The 18,616-nt window shown below is 42.2% G+C and overlaps 1 protein-coding gene across 5 annotated transcripts in view; it reads left to right on the forward strand.

The window, feature by feature from the left end:
• The window catches only part of foxn3 (forkhead box N3), a 474,715-nt gene that overhangs the window by 46,848 nt on the left and 409,251 nt on the right, over positions 1 to 18,616 (forward strand). The window contains exon 1 of one of the 5 annotated variants that reach the window (XM_043696967.1): positions 3,877 to 4,042. The exons of the other annotated variants lie outside the window; for them this stretch is intronic. The gene's annotated coding sequence lies outside the window, so the exon portion shown is untranslated. Of the gene's footprint in view, positions 1 to 3,876; positions 4,043 to 18,616 lie in introns of those variants that run through there. 5 annotated transcript variants of the gene reach the window in all.

The following is an 18,616-nucleotide window of genomic DNA, read 5'->3' on the forward strand; positions in this document are numbered from 1 at the left end:
CTCTCTCTCTCTCTTCACCCCGTCTCTCTCTCTCTCTCTTCCCCCCCCTCTGTCTCCTCTGTCTCCCTCTCTCTTCCCTCCTCCTCTGTCTGTCTGTCTGTCTCTCTGTTCCCACCATGTGCTTCCTTTGTCTGCTCTTTGCCCTTTTAAAACTGCTGTTGTTTTGACTTTTTTCCAAAGTTCCAAAACAATGCAACAGCATATAAAATAGTAATTGCTGCTTCTGGAATTCGAGGAAATTACTTCCAACACCTAAAATACCTCAAAAAAAGGAGCAGCTCTTACAGCCAGAAATTTTAACTTCCTCCATCTTGGATTACCCAGAATATCCTTGAGCATAAGTTACTAAAAGCTAGCAAGGAGGTCCAGCACGCATGCAGTCGACCACTATCTACATGGGAAAATCAGGAGTGTGACGGAATACTCCCCACATATTTGAATGGGTGCAGCTCTCACAACACAAAGAGTTTGACATCATCCACGGTAAAGGAACTTGCTTGGCTTCGCATCCACTTCCTCCTCCACTGATGCTCAGCAGCAATGTGTATTATCTGCAAGATGCACTGCAGAAATTCACTGAACATCCTTAGCACCTTTCAAACCCAAGGCTACTTCCATGGAACACCGCTATCTGCAACTTTCCCTTTTTAAGCCACTTGCATTCCTGGCTTGGAAATACGTTGCCATTCCTTCAGTGTTGCTAGGTCAAAATCCTGGAATTCCCCCTCCATGGGCATTGTGGGTCTACCTACAGCACATGCTTTGCAGCAGTTCGAGAAGGCAACTCACCATCACCTCCTTGAGGGCAGCTAGAGTGGACAATAAATGCTGGCCAGCCTTTGATGTCTACATCTTACAAGTGAATTAATAAAAAAAAGTTCTGTAGGTAAAGTGTATGTTAGCCTTTATCAGAAGATTTGAGTGCAGAAGCAAAGAAGTCTTCAATCGTAAAGAAGTTAAAAATCACAACACCAGGTTATAGTCCAACAGGTTTAATTGGAAGCACACTAGCTTTCGGAGCGATGCTCCTTCATCAGGTGATTGTGGAGGGCTGGATCATAACACAGAAGGATATACTTCTCTAAGAAAGGATATACTTGCCATAGAGGGAGTGCAGCAGAGGTTCATCAGATTGCTTGAATGGTGGGATTGTCCTATGAGGAGAGAGTGAGCCTATCTTCTCTGGTGTTTAGAAGAATGAGAGAAGATAGGAAACAAAGTTCAAAATTATGAAAGGTTAGTAGAAACAGGATGTTGCCCCTTGCTGTTTGGTCTCAACTTTTATTCTTAGACTGTGTTTATTAGGATTCTGATAAGGTGGGAAGTTCTTTACTCAGTGTAAACTTTTGGGATTCTCTATCCCAGAGGGTGGTGGAAACTTAAACATTAAGTTCAAAATGGAGACCAGTAGATTTATAATTACTAATGAGATCAAAGGGTCTAGAAATTTCTTGATTTTAGTCCAGAGCAGATGTTCTCAACATGTCCTAGTTCTTTTGATAACAAGTGTGTATAATTTTATAGATCTAATACTTTACTCACTACAGACTAGTGATATTTCCAAATGCGCTTTTTTAAAATATATTTTGGGGGACAGGGCAAATAAACAAGTAAAGTTAATGCATTGAATTTGAACTTTTTTTTTCTATAAGAGTTAGTGGCAAAGTTTTTATTGCAATGTTTCTTTGCCAGTGAAGATGATTGTTTATTGATTTAAGGCCTGATTTAAGAAGTGATGCAATAGAAAATAAATGATTGCATTTTTAATATTTTCATTTGAAAGGGGGGTATATCACAGTTTGCTGTTAAAATTATTCCTAAAATGCATGATATGTAGGCGAATCAAGTCAGAGTTTAAGAAGCTTAGACTCTGCCCAGCAATCTATCTGCATAGAATTGTGGTTGAACATATTTATTTGAGTAAAAGAATGTTGGAGTAGTACTGTTCTATGCATGTGTAATAGGGTGAATATTGAGGAATGCCATTATTAACCACCCACTGTGATGTCTTATGGACTTGTGGGTAGAACAGTTTGGGATTGCAAAGGAATAAGACCACAGATCTAGTGGTCTGAAAGCCTCTAGCAGTATCCATTATATCTATGTATGTTGTAAGTTGTTGCTAACATGTAATAAAACATTTCTAATCAGAAGAGACCATTTGAGTTAGTCTGGAATTGATTTTCCTCTATTACACTAGATCAAACAGGCTCTATAGTTTCCAATGCTTGAGGAGATTAGCAGCAGCCTTAAAGTGGCATATCAATTTGATACAGCAGAGACTTTTTTGACCCTTCATCTGTTGGGAAAAACATTCTCCTGATGTACTGTAAGCCTTTCAGGATGCTGAGCACCTTTACCAAATCTTGTGGCCTTTTCTGTTCTTGAAAATAACTCAACCTCAACAGTCTATAACTGTAAACCTTAGTCTCAGAGGCTATTTGCATTGTTATCTTGTTTTCTCTCTCTCCAAAGTCATTTTGTCCTTGCTAAATTGTGGTGCCTTGACTTGGACAGAATGTTGCAGCTGGAAATGACCTAGTGTCTTGTATAAGCTTATTTATGTTTGGAGAATGTTCCAATATATTACTTACTTGGGATGTAATTGTGACATGATGCTCAGCTGCTGCAGTTCTTCTCCCTCCTTCATGACACAGACTTTTATTGGAAATACTGAAATGCATTTAGTGCTTAATGTTTATGCTGTTTGTAAAAATATGAATTGTATGTACATTCTTGGTGTTGACTTAATGGCTATTTCTCCTGAATTGAGATCCGGTTTGAATCCATAAAATGGAGTGTTAGACAAAAGACAGCTGCATCTTGAATTTCTATGAAAGGTTCTGATCTAAACTTCAATTTTTCTCAATTTCTGAAATTAAAATCACTCCCTCTTGTGGAAGAGATACTATTTCACGAAGCATATGTGGCTGTAAAAGACGTGCATTCAGACTTGCTTGTTCCTGCTGCCACAGGAAGTTCAGGGTGTCCAATAACCAAGCAGAGGCACAGTTGCCATGGAGATTAAGGTAAGACACCCCCACCACCTTAAAAAGGATAGCTGTATTTCTGTTCATGTGCATGAAGCATTAGCCTCTGCTCACTTCCCCATGTCATCTGTTGAAACTTGAGTATACGTCTGTCAAATCAAGGTCGTTTATTCAGTTGCTGACGTGGTACCACAACTTTAGTCAGCAAGGTTTTTCCCTTAGTAATTTTTTTCAAAATTGTGATATGTTGTGTGTTAACTGAAAATGTAGGCAATACTACATTGAAGAATTCAGTTCATTTTCTCCAATTGATATTAAACAGAATTGTTGCAGAAAGTAAACTGAACTAAATGTGAAGTTTATTGCAAGACTGTGAACAGAATTCCATTTTAGGCAGCTACCTAGGCTGTGTGTAACGGTCTGCCCTCCGCATATGAATATGCTGCAGCTAGATGTCCCAAAAGCAAAGGTTCTAATTGCTTGATTCTAACCAGTCTGAAACCTAAAGCTTAGTTTTCTTGGGAGGAAATGACTTATATTTTGACTTTGTTTACTTGTCAATTGGTTGAATGATGATTAGCTGCACATACACAGCATATATTCAAACTAAAATTTAACTGAACAGAACTTTTTAAAAGAGGAAAAACATGTTAGAACTATTTTGTTCAGTGTAGTGAAATAACTTAAATTGCCTACTCAGTATTCAAATTTGAAAAGCTTTTAATCATTAAAAGAATACATAAATAAAAATAAAGTCTTGCAGCAACATGTGTAAGTTCAAGGTTTCCTGTTGGTGGAAGTTTTTTTTTAATCTGAGGGAAGGACCGTTGGCAGGAAATGTGTCAGTCGCTTGTTTTCTTGAACTGAAGGAAGTGAAAAGGATTCGCTGACTTGCTGACTATGTATGCAGTTCCCTTCTGTTTTCAAAGTGTTTTTAAAAGAGAGAGGGCTTTTCCACTGCTGTACAACACTAATCAATGGCTTTGGTCTTCACATCTGAACCTGGTGTTTGGGGAAATTACACTTAGAAAGTGATGTCGTGCTCTTGAGAGGTATTGAATTCTCAATGTTTCAGTATCTTCAAACTGAAAGTATGGTGAACTGTGGATTTGTCAAAGGTCTGTGTTTGTATTGGTATTTGACATTCTGAAGCTGTGGAAGTGTATGTAAATTGATGTGGGTTTTCATACTTGGCTGCTAGTAATTGGGAAAACGTTTACTTCACTGTCTCCAATTCAAAGCTGTTATTCTCAGTAGTCTGCATAGCAGCCATATGTTGAAGGGGCTGCCTGAGTAGTACAGTGCTTAAAGCAACCAAATTGTTTTTTCTTTCTACAGATCTTCACAGTTCAGGATTTTCTTATTTTAAAAAAATGGTGTATAAGACTGAGGATGAAGTAATTAATAATGTGGATTATTTTTCTGTTTCTCCAGATAAATCGCCCAGTTGCTTGATTTTTTTTCAAAATGTTTGGGGGGTAAAGACTATACAAGCTAAAACAAAGTCTATGGATGCTGAAAACTGGAAATTAAATACTAGAAATATTTAGCAATTCTAGTTAGTGTCTATGGTGGGGAAAATAAGTTGATATTAAATTTACCTTTTATCAGAACGGAGTATAGCAAGAAATGCTTAAGTTTTGAGTGTGAAAACTAAAAGGAAAGGCAGCTGAGAGTAGGGTGTAAAGTCAAATAGGAGTAATTTTTCTTTTTCATCTTTTTGAGATGTAGGTGTTTCTGACAAGGCCAGTATTTCATCCCTGATTACTCTTGAACTAAGATACTTCTGAGAGCACATTATTAGTGGGGTCATTTGTGATGAAAACCAGGGATTGGTGAATTATGTGGATTCACAATTTATGCTGGTTTCATGATCACTAATGTGACTAGTTTTCAATTCCAGGGTTATTGATTTTTAGTGATTTTTAACTTTGTACTCTCCAGTCCAACACCAGCATCTCCAAATCAGGGTTAAAGCCAAAAGTCTAAAAATTGGAAGCAAGTCAGTGAATTTTTTTCAATTGAGGATGAGACCAGGAAACTGCATTAGTGCACTCATCAGTATATAATAGGGGAGGAAAAAAAAGGTAAGGTTTGAAAAAAGAATGTTCACTTATTCCACTAAAAGGCAGACTCAACTCATCCTCATCAACACCAACACCATCACCATCCAGATGAGGATGTCTGTCACCCACACTGAGTCTGTGGGTGGCTGTGCAGACTGATGTGGCTTCACAGGCTCTGTTACACTTTGGGCAGAAGTTAAGTGTGGGAAGGGGTGTTGGTGTGGCAGTGGGTTCCTTACATTTGTTTTCACCTGACTTCTGCTTTTACCTGATGGTGTGTCTCTGAATGCTTGATACCTTTGCAGTGTCCCTCTTCCTCCTCCCCTGAAGGGTCTTGGGCCAGTGTTTCCCAGGTGTCCATTGGGAATGCTGCACTTTGCCATTGAGGTCTTGGGGGTATCTCTGGTCACCTGATGCTGACCTGCCAGTTTGAAGCTGGGAATAGAGCAATCCGCTTGAGTCGTCTTGGGTCTGCCATTGCAACTGATGTGCTCGGCCCATTGTAGCCAATCAAGGTGGCCACTGCTTTGATGCTAGGGATGTTGGCATGGTCGAGGACACAGGTATTGATGCATCTTTCTTCCCAGCAGGAGCTTGCACAAGTAGCATTGATGGTACTGCTCCAGCGGCTTGATATATCTGCTGGAGACAGCCCATGTAGAGTGTGAACCACCACATGATCATGATGTCAGATCTGATGTTGTCCTCAAATACCCTTTTCCTCAGGCGACCAAAGGCTGTGCTAGCATACTGGAGGGAGTATTGGATCTCTTCAATAACTGTTTGGCTGATAGGGCACCCCTGAGGTATGAGAAGATGTTCCACATATTTCACTGAAAGGCAGGCTTTATGAGGATTTATGTGGGTACCTATAGCAACCTCTTGTTTGATTTTATTTATTTTCACGTGTACTGAAGTAGTGAAAAGCTTTGTTTACTGTGACCTGTAAGCAGATCACAGTAAGCAATGTGCAAAACATTTAGACAGGCATACAGGTTACATTGCACAGGGCGTACAAGAGAGATCAATGTTAGCATGATCAGCATTATTCGAGGCAAGACTGTCTATTCGTAGTTTTATGATGGCTGGAAAGAAGCTGTCCTTGAACCTACTGGTGCGTGTGTTCAGGCTTCTGTATTTTCCTGATGGAAGAGGTTGAAGGAGCGTTTTTGATGTTGGCAGCCTTTCTGCGGCAGTGAGCCTTGTAAATGGAGTCCATAGATGAAAGGTTGGTTCTTGTGATGGCTTGGGCTGTGCACAACATCCTCTGTGTAGTTTCCTCTGATCCTGGGCAGAGCAGTTTCCATTTCAGGCCGTTATGCACCCAGACAGTATGCTTTCAGTTATGCATCTGTAGAAGTTGGTGAGAGGGGATTCGAGATGACGGAGACCCAGTAGGTTTTGCTGAGCTCTGCCCCAGACAAAGTGGGGCACTCACGCTCCCTTCACTGTTTAGACTTAGACCTATGCCCTCGCTCGTGCTCTCGCTCGCGCGCTCTCTCACTCTCTGGAGACCAGTGAGCAAGGTTAGATCTTATGGCATACTGGGAGAACTAGCATGTGGAAACAAAACTTGCTCAAAGGTAGATGATGACACCAAAATCAGATATGTAGTGGACAGCAAAGGAGGTTACCTCAGATTACACCAGGATCTTGATCAGATGGGCCAATGGGCTGAGGATTGGCAGATGAAGTTTAATTTAGATAAATGTGAGGAACTGCATTTTGGAAAAGCAAATCAGGGCAGGACTTGTACACTTGATGGGGTCCTAGGGAGTGTTGCTGGGCGGGAGATCTTGGAGTGTGGGTTTGTGGCTCCTTGGGGGGTGGGGTCTCAGGTGGATGGGATGGTGAAGAAGGCATTTGGTATGCTTCCCTTTTATCGGTCAGAGTAGTGAGTACAGGAGTTGGAAGGTCATGTTGCGGCTGTACAAGGACATTGGTTAGGCCACTTTTGGAATATTGCATGCAATTTTGGTCTCCTTCCTATCAGAAGGATATTGTGAAACATGAAAGGGTTCAGAAAAGATTAAAAGGATGTTGGAGGGGGTTGAGTTACAGGGAGAGGCTGAATAGGCTGGGCGCTTTTCCTTGGAATGTTGGAGGCTGAGGGGTGACCTTTACAGAGGTTTATGAAGTAATGGGGGGCATGGAAAGGGTGAATAGGCAAGGTCTTTTCCCTGGGGTGAGTGAGTCTAGAACTAGAGGACATAGGTTTAAGGTGAGAAGGGAAAGATATAAAAGAGTCCTAAGGGGGGCAATGTTTTCACATACAGGGTCGTGCGTGTGTGGAATGAGCTGCCAGAGGAAGTGGTGGAGGCTGGTACAAAGACAGCATTTAAAAGGTATGTGGAGTACGTGAATAGGGGCAAATGGGACTAGATTAGGTTTGGATATCTGGTCGGCATGGGCGAGTTGGACCGAAGAGTCTGTTTCTGGATGTTGACACCTGCAGGGCAGAGCTTGATCTCTGAGTTTGTACAACTCCGAGAGAAGATTGATGCTTCAATGGACCGGGTCTCCTCCAGGTGGGAATTGATGTCAGACATGCTGTCGAGGCATGACCTGGAGATCCAGAGTCCTGGGTGGCATGTCGGAGGGGCAGAGCAATGCGCCGCGGCTTCCAAGACCACGGCCGAATCTTCTGAGAGTTGGGTTCAGGCCTTTGAACACCGGGTGCGGGCCTTGGAGGAACAGGTCGATGATTGGGATAACTGGTCGGCATGGGCGGGTTGAACGGAAGGGTCTGTTGCCATGCTGTACATCTGACTCTATGACCTTAAATAGAAGTTGTCGGAAGAATATCTGGTTGCTAGGGCTTCCCAAGCAGGAGGAAGAAGGCCAGCTCATCAACTTTCTGGAGCAATAGCTCCCCCAGTTTCTAAGGCTACAGGTCCAGGTAGGTTGGGTGCAGGTCGAGCGGGCCCACCAGGGTGCAGTGCGCAGGCCCGGATTGGACCAGTGCCAACCCGGTCCTAGTGTGACTCCATCATCATAGAGACAAACAAATGATGCTGGAAGCCTCTAGAGCACTGGGGAAGGATCCTCAGGCTATGGTATATAAAGGATCACGAATTATGCTTTTTCAGGACTTCTCCCTGGTCGTGATCCACAAGAGGAAGGCCTTTGATGAGGTAAAAAAGCGGCTGAGGGACTTGAATATTCAGTACTTCTGAGATATCCAGCGATACTGCGTTTCAGCTGCAGAGGCTCCATGTTCAACTTTGATTTGCTGGAAAAGGCAAAGGACTTCTTGGATGCTCTAAAATAGGCTGATTGGCCTGAATTATATGGACAATTATTTTATTCTGCCCCTTCTCCCCCTCCCCCTTTTTCGTCTGTAATTTGCCTGGTTTACCTGGTTGTTGGGGGGTGATCTTGATTTCCCTTTTTAATATGTGTCGGGATTACAACTTTATATTTTGTTTTGTTCAGCCAGGAGTGCCTAGGGTTACAGTATGGAAGGCACTGGTTGGGTACCCACTTTTTGCTTTCTTGTCATAAGATATGGCTCCAGCGAGGAGTCATGGTGGGATCAATGGGTGGTATGAGCACCCACTGTGGACAAGGGGAAAAATCTCCTTTGTTATGTTTTATGTTATACAAGTAGTTGGTAGTTTTTGATTTAATAGTTTTAGAAGTTGCGTTTTTAAACTTTGTGAACTGTTTAAGGTTCTCGCTTGGTGCGCTATGAGTGGGATTCTTCCTCCCGTGGGTTTGAACTTGCAACAGAGAGGATTCAGCTAGGAGTATTTCTCTTTTTTTTAAACTCTAAAAGTAGAGGAATGACTATCCTCATCTGGAGGAACCTTCCGTTTCAAATGTTAGGCCAAATAACTGATGAGTCTGGGTGATTCATAATACTTAAAGCTTTAAAACATGGAGAGGATATGGGATTCTGAATGAATTCCCCCCCCCACGGCACATCCCTTTAAATTTGTAACTGATGCGCTGTCTAGATTGATGGCCCTCGGGGCACACCATTCGATTATAAGGAGAGACTTTAATGGCATTATTGACCCTGAGGTGGACAGGATGCGTGGGGGGTCTTGTGGATATGTCTCCACAATCTAGGCAGTTGGTGGACTTGAACAGAGAGTTGGGGTTGGTGGATGTATGGAGTTGCCTTTACCCTGAAGGTAGGGATTTTACATTCTATTCTAACCCACATAAGTAACATACCAGCATTGACATTTTTTGTCCCATCAGCCTTTTTGAACTCTGTACTATCCAGCAGAATAGGGAATATAGCCATTTCTGATCATGTGGCAGTGTTAAGACTGGAGGTGGTGAGGTGGATTCCTGGCACTGGCGTATGGGCCCTTTCCTCCTGAAAAATTAATAAGTTTATAATATTTTTTGCAAGAGTTTAAAAATTTTTGGGATATAAACTCCGGTACAGCCAGCAACCCATCGATGATGTGGGACACTACCAAGGCCTACATGCGGGGTTTGATTATTTCTTACTCTGCAACACGAAAACGACAGAGGGGAGAACAGCAACGTCTGCTGGAGGCTTGCCTGAAGGCAGCTGAGTTAGTCTACTTTGGTAGGCTGTCCATAACGAAGTTACAGCGGATTACAACTCATGGCTACTTTGAATGTTGCACTTACCCAAACAGCAAAGAGGGAAATCTCTTCTATGAAACAGATTATTTGAGTACAGGTGATAAGCCAGGTAGATATTTAGCGTACTTGGCCAAAAAGAAGAATGCTCCCCAATCTATTAAATCCATTAGAGAGAGTGCTGATACTCTGACTTGCAATACCAAAAAGATTAATGCAGCATTTAGAAAGTTTTATTTTGAGCTGTATCAGTCAGAGGGCTGTGAGGATAGAATGAGGAAGATGGAGGCCTTTATTTTAAGACCCAGGACCTTCTTGGGTGTAACCTCAGAGCAGGTGTCCTTTTTGAGTGCCCCTTGTACAATTCGGGAAGTACAGGAGGCGGTGAGGCTGCTCCAGAGTGATAAAGCGCCCGGGCCAGATGAATTTCCAAATGAGTTTTATAAGGAGTTTATAGACAAGCTGGCCAGGCCACTCTTGAATAATTGTACATATCCATTCAGTCAGGGTAGCCACCCATCGTCTTTCAGAGAAGCAAATATCTCTCTTATCCTTAAGGGAAGGCCCCAGAAGAATGCATTTCGTACAGGCCCATATCATTACTGAACATGGGTTTTAAAATGCTGGCATTAAGGCTGAAGAGGGTATTGCCTTTTATTGTAAAGGAGGACCAGGCTGGTTTTATTAAGGGTCATAGGTCTACCAACAATATTAGAGTATTAAATATGGGTCCAAATATGTCATCGAAGAGCGATACTGGGTTTGATAGTCTCCCTAGACACAGAGAAAGCACTTGATCGGGTGGAGTGGCCGTACCTCTTTTATGTCATTGAACGGTTTGGTCTTAGGTTTTTACCAAATGGGTGGCAGTGCTGTATAGTGACCCGAAAGCAACGGTGCTCCCTAATGGTTGAAGGTCAGATTGTTTTAGTGTTGGCAGAAGCTGCTGTCAAGGGTGTCGTCTTTCACCACTATTATTTACATTGATGATCCAGCTGCTGGTGGAAGCCATTCAATTGGATCCCTATATAACTGCCCCGGAGGTAGGATCAGGCAGACATATAATTACTCTTTGTGCTGATATCCTTCCTTTTTTCAACTGATCCAATGACATCTATGTCCCACTTAATACAAATGATTACTCTATTTGGTTTGTTTTCAGGGTACAAAATTAACTTCATGAAATCAGAGGGCATGCCTGGGGGGTGCTGGGGGGTCTTACCAGTATGTCCAACCTTGGGGATGGAACCAGTTTCTCCTTTCTGTGGTTACAGGGAGGTTTTCTGTACTTAAGCATTTTTATTACCCCGGTTTTCGATCAGTTATATGAAGCCAATTATGTGCAGTTGCTAGAGAAAATTAGGTAGGACATTTGGCACTGGGAAGATTTTCAGGTATCTTGGTTGGGCAGGATAGCCCTGGTTAAGATGAATGTTCTTCCTTGCTTATAATATCCCATGGAATGTTCCCCTTGATGCTGCCAAGGCAAACACTGCGCAGGCTTCACAACTGGCTCGGATCTTTTATTTGGCATCATCAATGGCCTCTTATTAAGCTGGATAAATTGCAGCTTTCGTGAAGAAAGATTTGGGTGGGAGTGAGTGGGGGAAGAAAAGAGTCTAGATTTTCCGGACTTTAGGAAGTACCAACTGAGTTCCTTATCCTGTGTGGCTGAATGGGCCTGTCAGCATCCGCGCTCAATTTGGTTAGACATTGAGACCTCCCAGACAAAATGCTCCCTCATTAACTTGTTTATGGACAAGATGAGATCTGGTTATGGATCATTGTAAAAACTTGATTGTCCACCAATTTCAAGAGATGGTCTTCCACAGCTTCTGACCAGCATTGTACGTATTTTTGTGAAGCTCTTCCCATTTCAGCTTCTCCTTGTAAGCTGAGACGCCTTGATCTGATTTTCTGAAGTGGAGTAGTAGGTGTCTTTTTGGTTGTGTAGCAGTGGTCCAGAAAGTTTGATCCTCTGGGGTAGAAGAGGTATTGGTGGTACTTTGGAAGCACCCTGTTGTGGTTGGCTTGGTTGAAGTCACCAGCCACAATGAGTAGAGCATCTGGGAATTTTTTTCTCTAAAAGTGCTTGTAGTGATGTAAATTACGTCCCAGGCATCCTTCACATCTGCATAGGATGAAGCGAGTGGAGTTGAAGGTAAAGTTCTTCAATGTGAAAACCAATTGAGCTAGGTTAAAGTTCTGTGGACTTGTTGGGCTGAATAAATGTAATGCTGGAATCATCGACAGCTGTCATCCCCAAAGAAAAGGGGTAAAAATTTACTCTTTGAAAATGATGAGCATAATGTTTGGTTGGAGGACTGCAAATTTAAAGATTAGATTCCTGAACTTTGTTGGAAAAGTTTAGAAAGTTTGAGAGAGTGAGTGTGAACTAGTAAATTTAAACATGTGGTCAGCAGATCACGGTAATGAATTGAAGAGAGGTGTTCTGTCAAGTGGGACTTTTATTTCCCCATGGAAAAGGCGACCACATTGGAGCAGTGAAAGCAGTATATTAAATTGAATGTATAAATCACGTGTTGTTTTATCTGGAAGATGTGTTTGTAGTGCCAGGAAGGGTAGCGGTAAAAGAAGTAGGTGCTGCAATTGATGATGTATACTTTTTGTGACAAAAGACCATACTTTTTAACCAGTTGACCTCCACATTCAACATTGAATCTATTTATGAAGTTGATTTAGAACGTAAGCTGATTGATGATTTTTCCTCAGGTGGTTGTTGGACATTGATGCAGAGCATTGTGGCATTCATTTTAATTATACAGCTATCATAGAGTCATAGAGGTGTACAGTATGGAAACAGACCCTTCGGTCCAACCTGTCCATGCCGACCAGATGCCCCAACCCAATCTAGTCCCATCTGCCAGTACCCGGCCCATATCCCTCCAAACCCTTCATATTCATAAACACACCCAAATGCCTTTTAAATGTTGCAATTGTACCAGCCTCCACCACTTCCTCTGGCAGCTCATTCGATACACGTACCACTCTCTGCGTGAAAAAGTTGCCCCTTAGGTCTCTTTTATATCTTTCCTCTGTCACCCTAAACCTATGCCCTCTAGTTCTGGACTCACACCAAAATTGGAGGTGCAGTGGACAGTGAAGAGGGTAGCCTCAGATTACAACAGGATCTTGACCAGATGGGCCAATGGGCTGAGAAGTGAGAAATGGAGTTAATTCAGATGAATGCGAGGTGCTCAGCAACACTCCCTAGGACCTTAACATTAAGTGTATAAGTCCTGCTAAGGTTTGCTTTTCCAAAATGCAGCACCTCACATTTATCTGAATTAAACTCCATCTGCCACTCCTCAACCCATTGGCCCATCTGGTCAAGATCCTGTTGTAATCTGAGGTAACCCTCTTCGCTGTCCACTACACCTCCAATTTTGGTGTCATCTGCAAACTTACTAACTGTACCTCTTATGCTCGCATCCAAATCATTTATGTAAACGATCATTGAGGGAAAAGAAGAATAATTAAAAATAAAACGGCAGTTAGTCGAAGTGTGAAGGAACAACATTTTCAAAATGCATTTTTTCAAGGCTGCGATCCTTTATTCCCTTTTGAATAATCTTTAGATTAGCAATAGAATATAGGTTTATGTGAATATATTTTTCATGTGTTGCATAAACTCAACCACCTGATGAAGGAGCAGTGCTCTGAAAACTAGTGCTTCCAAAGAAACCTGTTGGATTATAATCTGGTGTTGAGATTTTTAACTTTGCACATTCCAGTCCAACACTGGCACCTCCAAATCATTTTAATGTGATAGAGACTAATTGGAAGTTTAGAGTTCAGTCTGAAGTCCGATCGGTCATGATCTTCAGGCAAGCTTGAGAAGCCCAATGGCCTTGCCCCTAATTTATCCATAAGTCCAGTACAACTCTTTCACTAGCTGAACTTGGTTTCACATTGAACAATAACTCCTTCAACTCCACTCAATGCTTCCAATCAAAAAGGACTTCAGTGCTTACCCCCCTGTATCTTAGCAAAATCTGCCTTTTAGTGGAATATGTGAAATATTCTTTATTAAAATCTCGATCATGTTACTTTTTGTTAATGTCGCATGTACCAAGATAGTGAAGTATTGTTTTGCGTGCTATACAAGCAGATTGTACCATAAAAACTGCAACATGGTAGAAGAACAGCTGCGGAGAAGGTGCACAGAGATCAGAAATCTACATTTGTGTAAGTCCATTCAAAAGTCTGATAACATTGGGGAAGAAGCTGTTCTTGAATCTGTTTGTATGTGTATTCAAACTTCTGTATCTTCTGACGGAAGAGAGTATAACCAGGGTGGGAGGGGTCTTTGATTATTGGCTGCTTTCCTGAGGCAGCAGGAAGTATAGATGAGGTTAATAGATGGAAGGCTGGTTTATGTGATGGACTGGGCTATGTGCATGACTCTGTAGTGTTTTGCGGTCTTGGGGAGAGCAGTTGCCATACCATGCTGTGATATGTGCAGATTAGGTTCCTTTCTGTGGTGCATCTATGAAAATTGGTAAATGTCATTGTTGACATGCTGAATTTCCTTGGCCTCCTGAGGAATTAGAGGCATTGTTGTGCTTTCTTGACTTGTCAATGTGGATGGACCAGGACGGGCTTGATGGTGATCACTCCCAGGAACTTTCCTCTCTCAAACATCTCCACCTCTGCACGATTGACGCAGACGGGCATTCCCTCCACTCCACTTCCTGAACTCAATAACCAACTCCTTTTCCTGATGTTGATGGAAAGATTGTCTTTATGCCTTGCCGATGAGCACTCAATCTCTTTCCTGTACTGTCTCATTGTTGGAGATCTGACCTTCAGTGGTGGTGGTGTCAGCAAACTTGTAAATGGGGTTGGGTGGAATTTGGCTACACCGGCATGAGTGCATAAGTAGCATAGTAGGGAGCTGAGTGCACAACCTTATGGGGCTCTGATGTTGAGGATTATCATGGAGGAAGTGTTGTCACCTGTTCTATTGTGGTCTATGGGCAGGCAGTTGAGCCAGTTACAGAGGGGAGAGCCAAGACCAAGGTGTTGGAGTTTGGAAAGGGGTCTGTTTGGAGTTACGGTGTTGAGATGGAGCTATGGTCAATAAGTGGGAGCTTGATGTAGGTATCCTTGTTAACCAGATGTTTCAGGGAGAAGTGTAGGGCCAGGGAGATGACATCTGCTGTGGACCTGTTGCTATGATAGGCAACTTGCAAAGGATGAAGGCAGGCTGGTAGACCGGAGTTAATGTGAGCCATGCTTAACCCCTCGAAGCACTTCATAGTTATGGAGGTTAGAGCCACCAGCTAGTAATCATTGGGGCACACAGCATGATTTTTCTTTGGTGCTGAGATGATGGTGGTTTTCTTGAAGCAGGTGGGGACTTCAGATCATATTAAAGATGTCAGTGAATGCTCCTGCTAGCTGTTCCCCACAGGATCTGTGTGGGGGGCTGGGGAATCCATCTGGGCCAGTTTGTTTTTGTCGGTTTGTTAGATTCTTTTCCTGAGGTTTCACACATGAGATGCAATTCGCTCAAATCATCTTCTGCAAACAAAGTTTATTAAAGCCTGGACATGCTAGGTGATCCCCTTTGACCCTCCTCGCAGGTGTGCAACGTAGAGTCAAAAGATGCTCTGAACAAAAAAACACCCCCTTTTATGTAAGTCAGTTGGTAAAGTTCACAGATACTCTTATGCCCCACCTCCTCTGCCACGCCGCCCCCCTCCCCCCGTACCATTAAGTGTATAAGTCCTGCTAAGATTTGCTTTCCTAAAATGCAGCACCTCATGTTTACCTAAATTAAAGTCCATCTGATACTTCTCAGCCCATTGGCCCATCTGATCAAGATCCCATTGTAATCTGAGGTAAACTTCTTCACTGTCCACTATACCTTCAATTTTGGTGTCATTAGCAAACTTAATAATTATACCTCTTATGCTCTCGACAAAATCATTATATAAATGATGAAAAGTAGAGGACCCAGCACTGATCCTTGTGGCACTCCACTGGTCACACTGAAAAACAACCCTCCAGTCTGAAAAACAACCCTCCACCACCACCCTCTGTCTTCTACCTTTGGATACAGAACTGGCTCAAAATGGTGAGCTCTCCATATATTCCATGAGATCTAACCTTGCTCACCAGTCTCCCATGGGGAACCTTGTCGAACGCCTTACTGAAGCCCATATAGATCGCATCTACCGTTTTGCCCTTATCAATCCTCTTTGTTACTTTTTCAAAAAAACTTGATCTAAGAATCTTTCTTGACTGTAACTTGTATTTAAGACAAGATGTTGGCTTGCTATTTCAAACATGCATCTGTCTGACAGCAATTTGTCAGGCAGGCATGGTGGCTCAGTGGTTAGCACTACTGTCTCTCAGCACCAGGGACCCAGGTTTGATTCCATCCTGGTGACTGTGCAAACTCCACACAGACATTCTTCCTCTGGGTGCTCCGGTTTCCTCCCACAATCTAAAGGTGTGCAGGTTAGGTGGATTGGCCATACTAAATTGTCCATATTGTCTGGAGATGTGCAGGCTATGTGGCTGAGCCATGGGAAATGCAGGGTTCCAGGGAAAGGGTAGGAATTGGGTCTGGGTGGGATGGTTTGGAGGGTTGGCGTGGACCCAATGGGCTGAATTGCCTGCTTCCCCACTATAGGGATTCATGACCATTAGAGAATGAGGGAGCCAGAGGTAGGTTCATGCAGTGGGAGGTGTTCCATAAGAGGTGCTGTTAATTGTCTCGACTGGGAGAGAAGTCCTGAAGTGTTTTTTTTCTGGTGTGCGTTTGTGGTGCAGAAGTAGACCATTGTTCTATTGTGTCTGCATTAGTGGATTTTTAATAGAGTACTTTTTGTGCTGTAATGCTCAAATTCCCCCTTAAACCTGAATGGTACCAAATTGGCAATTTACTTTATACTGTATAATAATGTAAGTAGTTTGAATTTGTAAATTGATTAACAGCTGAAGTATAGGGCTATGCAGAATAGGTTAGTATATGGGTGGTTTGTACGTTAAGCTGCAAATTGATACCAGCTCTATGGATAGAATGCATTTGTGTTGTAATAGATTTGTTATGGACTTTTTGTAAAGCTGGAACTTGGCATTCACTTCTGTGTTCTCATAAGCTATCAGTGTTAATGGTGCTTGTAATATTACTCCATGTCAGCATAGAGGAGTATAAATAAGGGAAGCATTAGCCAGTTTATATTTTTCTCAGCATTGAATGTTGTTTTATAAATTAGATACACAATGACTTCAGTACTTTGTCATAACATCTCAGCTCAAAATAGTCTAAGATACATAATATAGGATAAATAGCATGTGTCTAATTATGCTCATTCCAGTTAAACATTGGCCTCTTTGTTAAACATGACATCCAGATGTAGTATTCTGCAACTGTTACTGACCTATACTTTCCCACTGAAGACATTGGCATCTTTCAAGCTGGTGCCCTTTTTAAAGGTATCAGGTTATCTAGAATCTTTGCAAGCAATTTGCATTACCTCTCTGGCTTATCACTTTGTTGAGTTTCATTTCACTTCTTATCGATTCCTTCCTGCCTAATATTCCTATACACATTTTTGATTAAGAAACCTGTTATTCCATGGTAAGTGTAATTCCAAATGAGTAGCTTGTCAGTCAACTTAATGTTACGGCAATATAAGGTTATGCTGTTTTATATCAATATTTAGGAATTGTCTAAACTGCCAGTTTGCTTGGTATCCTTGAGCTCTAACTGCATTAAAGTTCTCCTTGCAGAAAGAATAGTAGATCCTACACTTTAGGAAGATGTGATGGAGGCATTGTAAGCAAGATAGCTGGATTGTAATGAAATTGGTCCACATGCTGAACCTATTTGTTATTTTGGGGATGGATTTGGAGACCTGCAGCCACTGTGTGAGTTGATACTGTACTTTCTGTGAAACATCTACCTGACAGCTGAGAAACTGTCTTGGATGGTGAGCTTATTTTTTTTTCAAAAAGCTTTCAGTTCAGTTTCTGAAGATTGCCCGTGTGTACGTTCACTAGCTTGACACTAATGTAAGTGGGGCTTATGTTTTGTAAAGTGAAATTTTTAAATTGGCAGCTGTTGCACTTAACAGGCCCTCTACCACAATCAAAAATTTTCAAAAGCTGATTGTAGCAAAACGTGACAGTGAAACCTATGTTAACGCTCATTTAAGTGTAGAGAATACTTATTTATTGTGACCTTGTAATATCCACTCAACAAAGTGTTGCTTTTAACATGAATGTGTTATAGTGTGACACCAAGTGACCGGTGGGAAAGAAAAGGCAATCATTTAATGTTGGATGCTTGAAATTTCAACTAGAATTCACACTTCAAATTCTCCAACTTGCCATACTATTTTCTTCTGACCTGAAGCTCTGTGTGTATGTTAGATCTTATGCTCTGTAAGAGAGAGCCCTACGCATCATTAGCAAATTCATGTCATTTGTATTTTGTGATGGTGTAATGCTGTTGTAATGCTGTTGTCTTTGAAGCAACACAGCCACCAACATGATGTAACGAATATCACAATAGACAATAGGTGCAGGAGTAGGCCATTCAGCCCTTCGAGCCTGCACCGCCATTCAATATGATCATGGCTGATCATTCCTAATCAGTATCCTCTTCCTGCCTTATCTCCATAACCCTTGATTCCACTATCTTTGAGAGCTCTATCCAACTCCTTCTTAAATGAATCCAGAGAGTGGGCCTCCACTGCCCTCTGGGGCAGAGCATTCCACACAACCACCACTCTCTGGGTGAAGAAGTTTCTCCTGAGCTCTGTCCAAAATGGTCTACCCCGTATTTTTAAGCTGTGTCCTCTAGTTCGGCACTCACCCATCAGCAGAAACATGTTTCCTACTGCCAGAGTGTCCAATCCTTTCATAATCTTACATGTCTCAATCAGATCCCCTCTCAGTCTTCTAAACTCAAGGGTACACAAGCCCAGTCGCTCCAGTCTTTCAGCATAAGGTAGT

The sequence above is a fragment of the Chiloscyllium plagiosum genome, chromosome 10 (assembly GCF_004010195.1).
Source record: "Chiloscyllium plagiosum isolate BGI_BamShark_2017 chromosome 10, ASM401019v2, whole genome shotgun sequence".
Lineage (NCBI taxonomy): Eukaryota > Metazoa > Chordata > Chondrichthyes > Orectolobiformes > Hemiscylliidae > Chiloscyllium > Chiloscyllium plagiosum.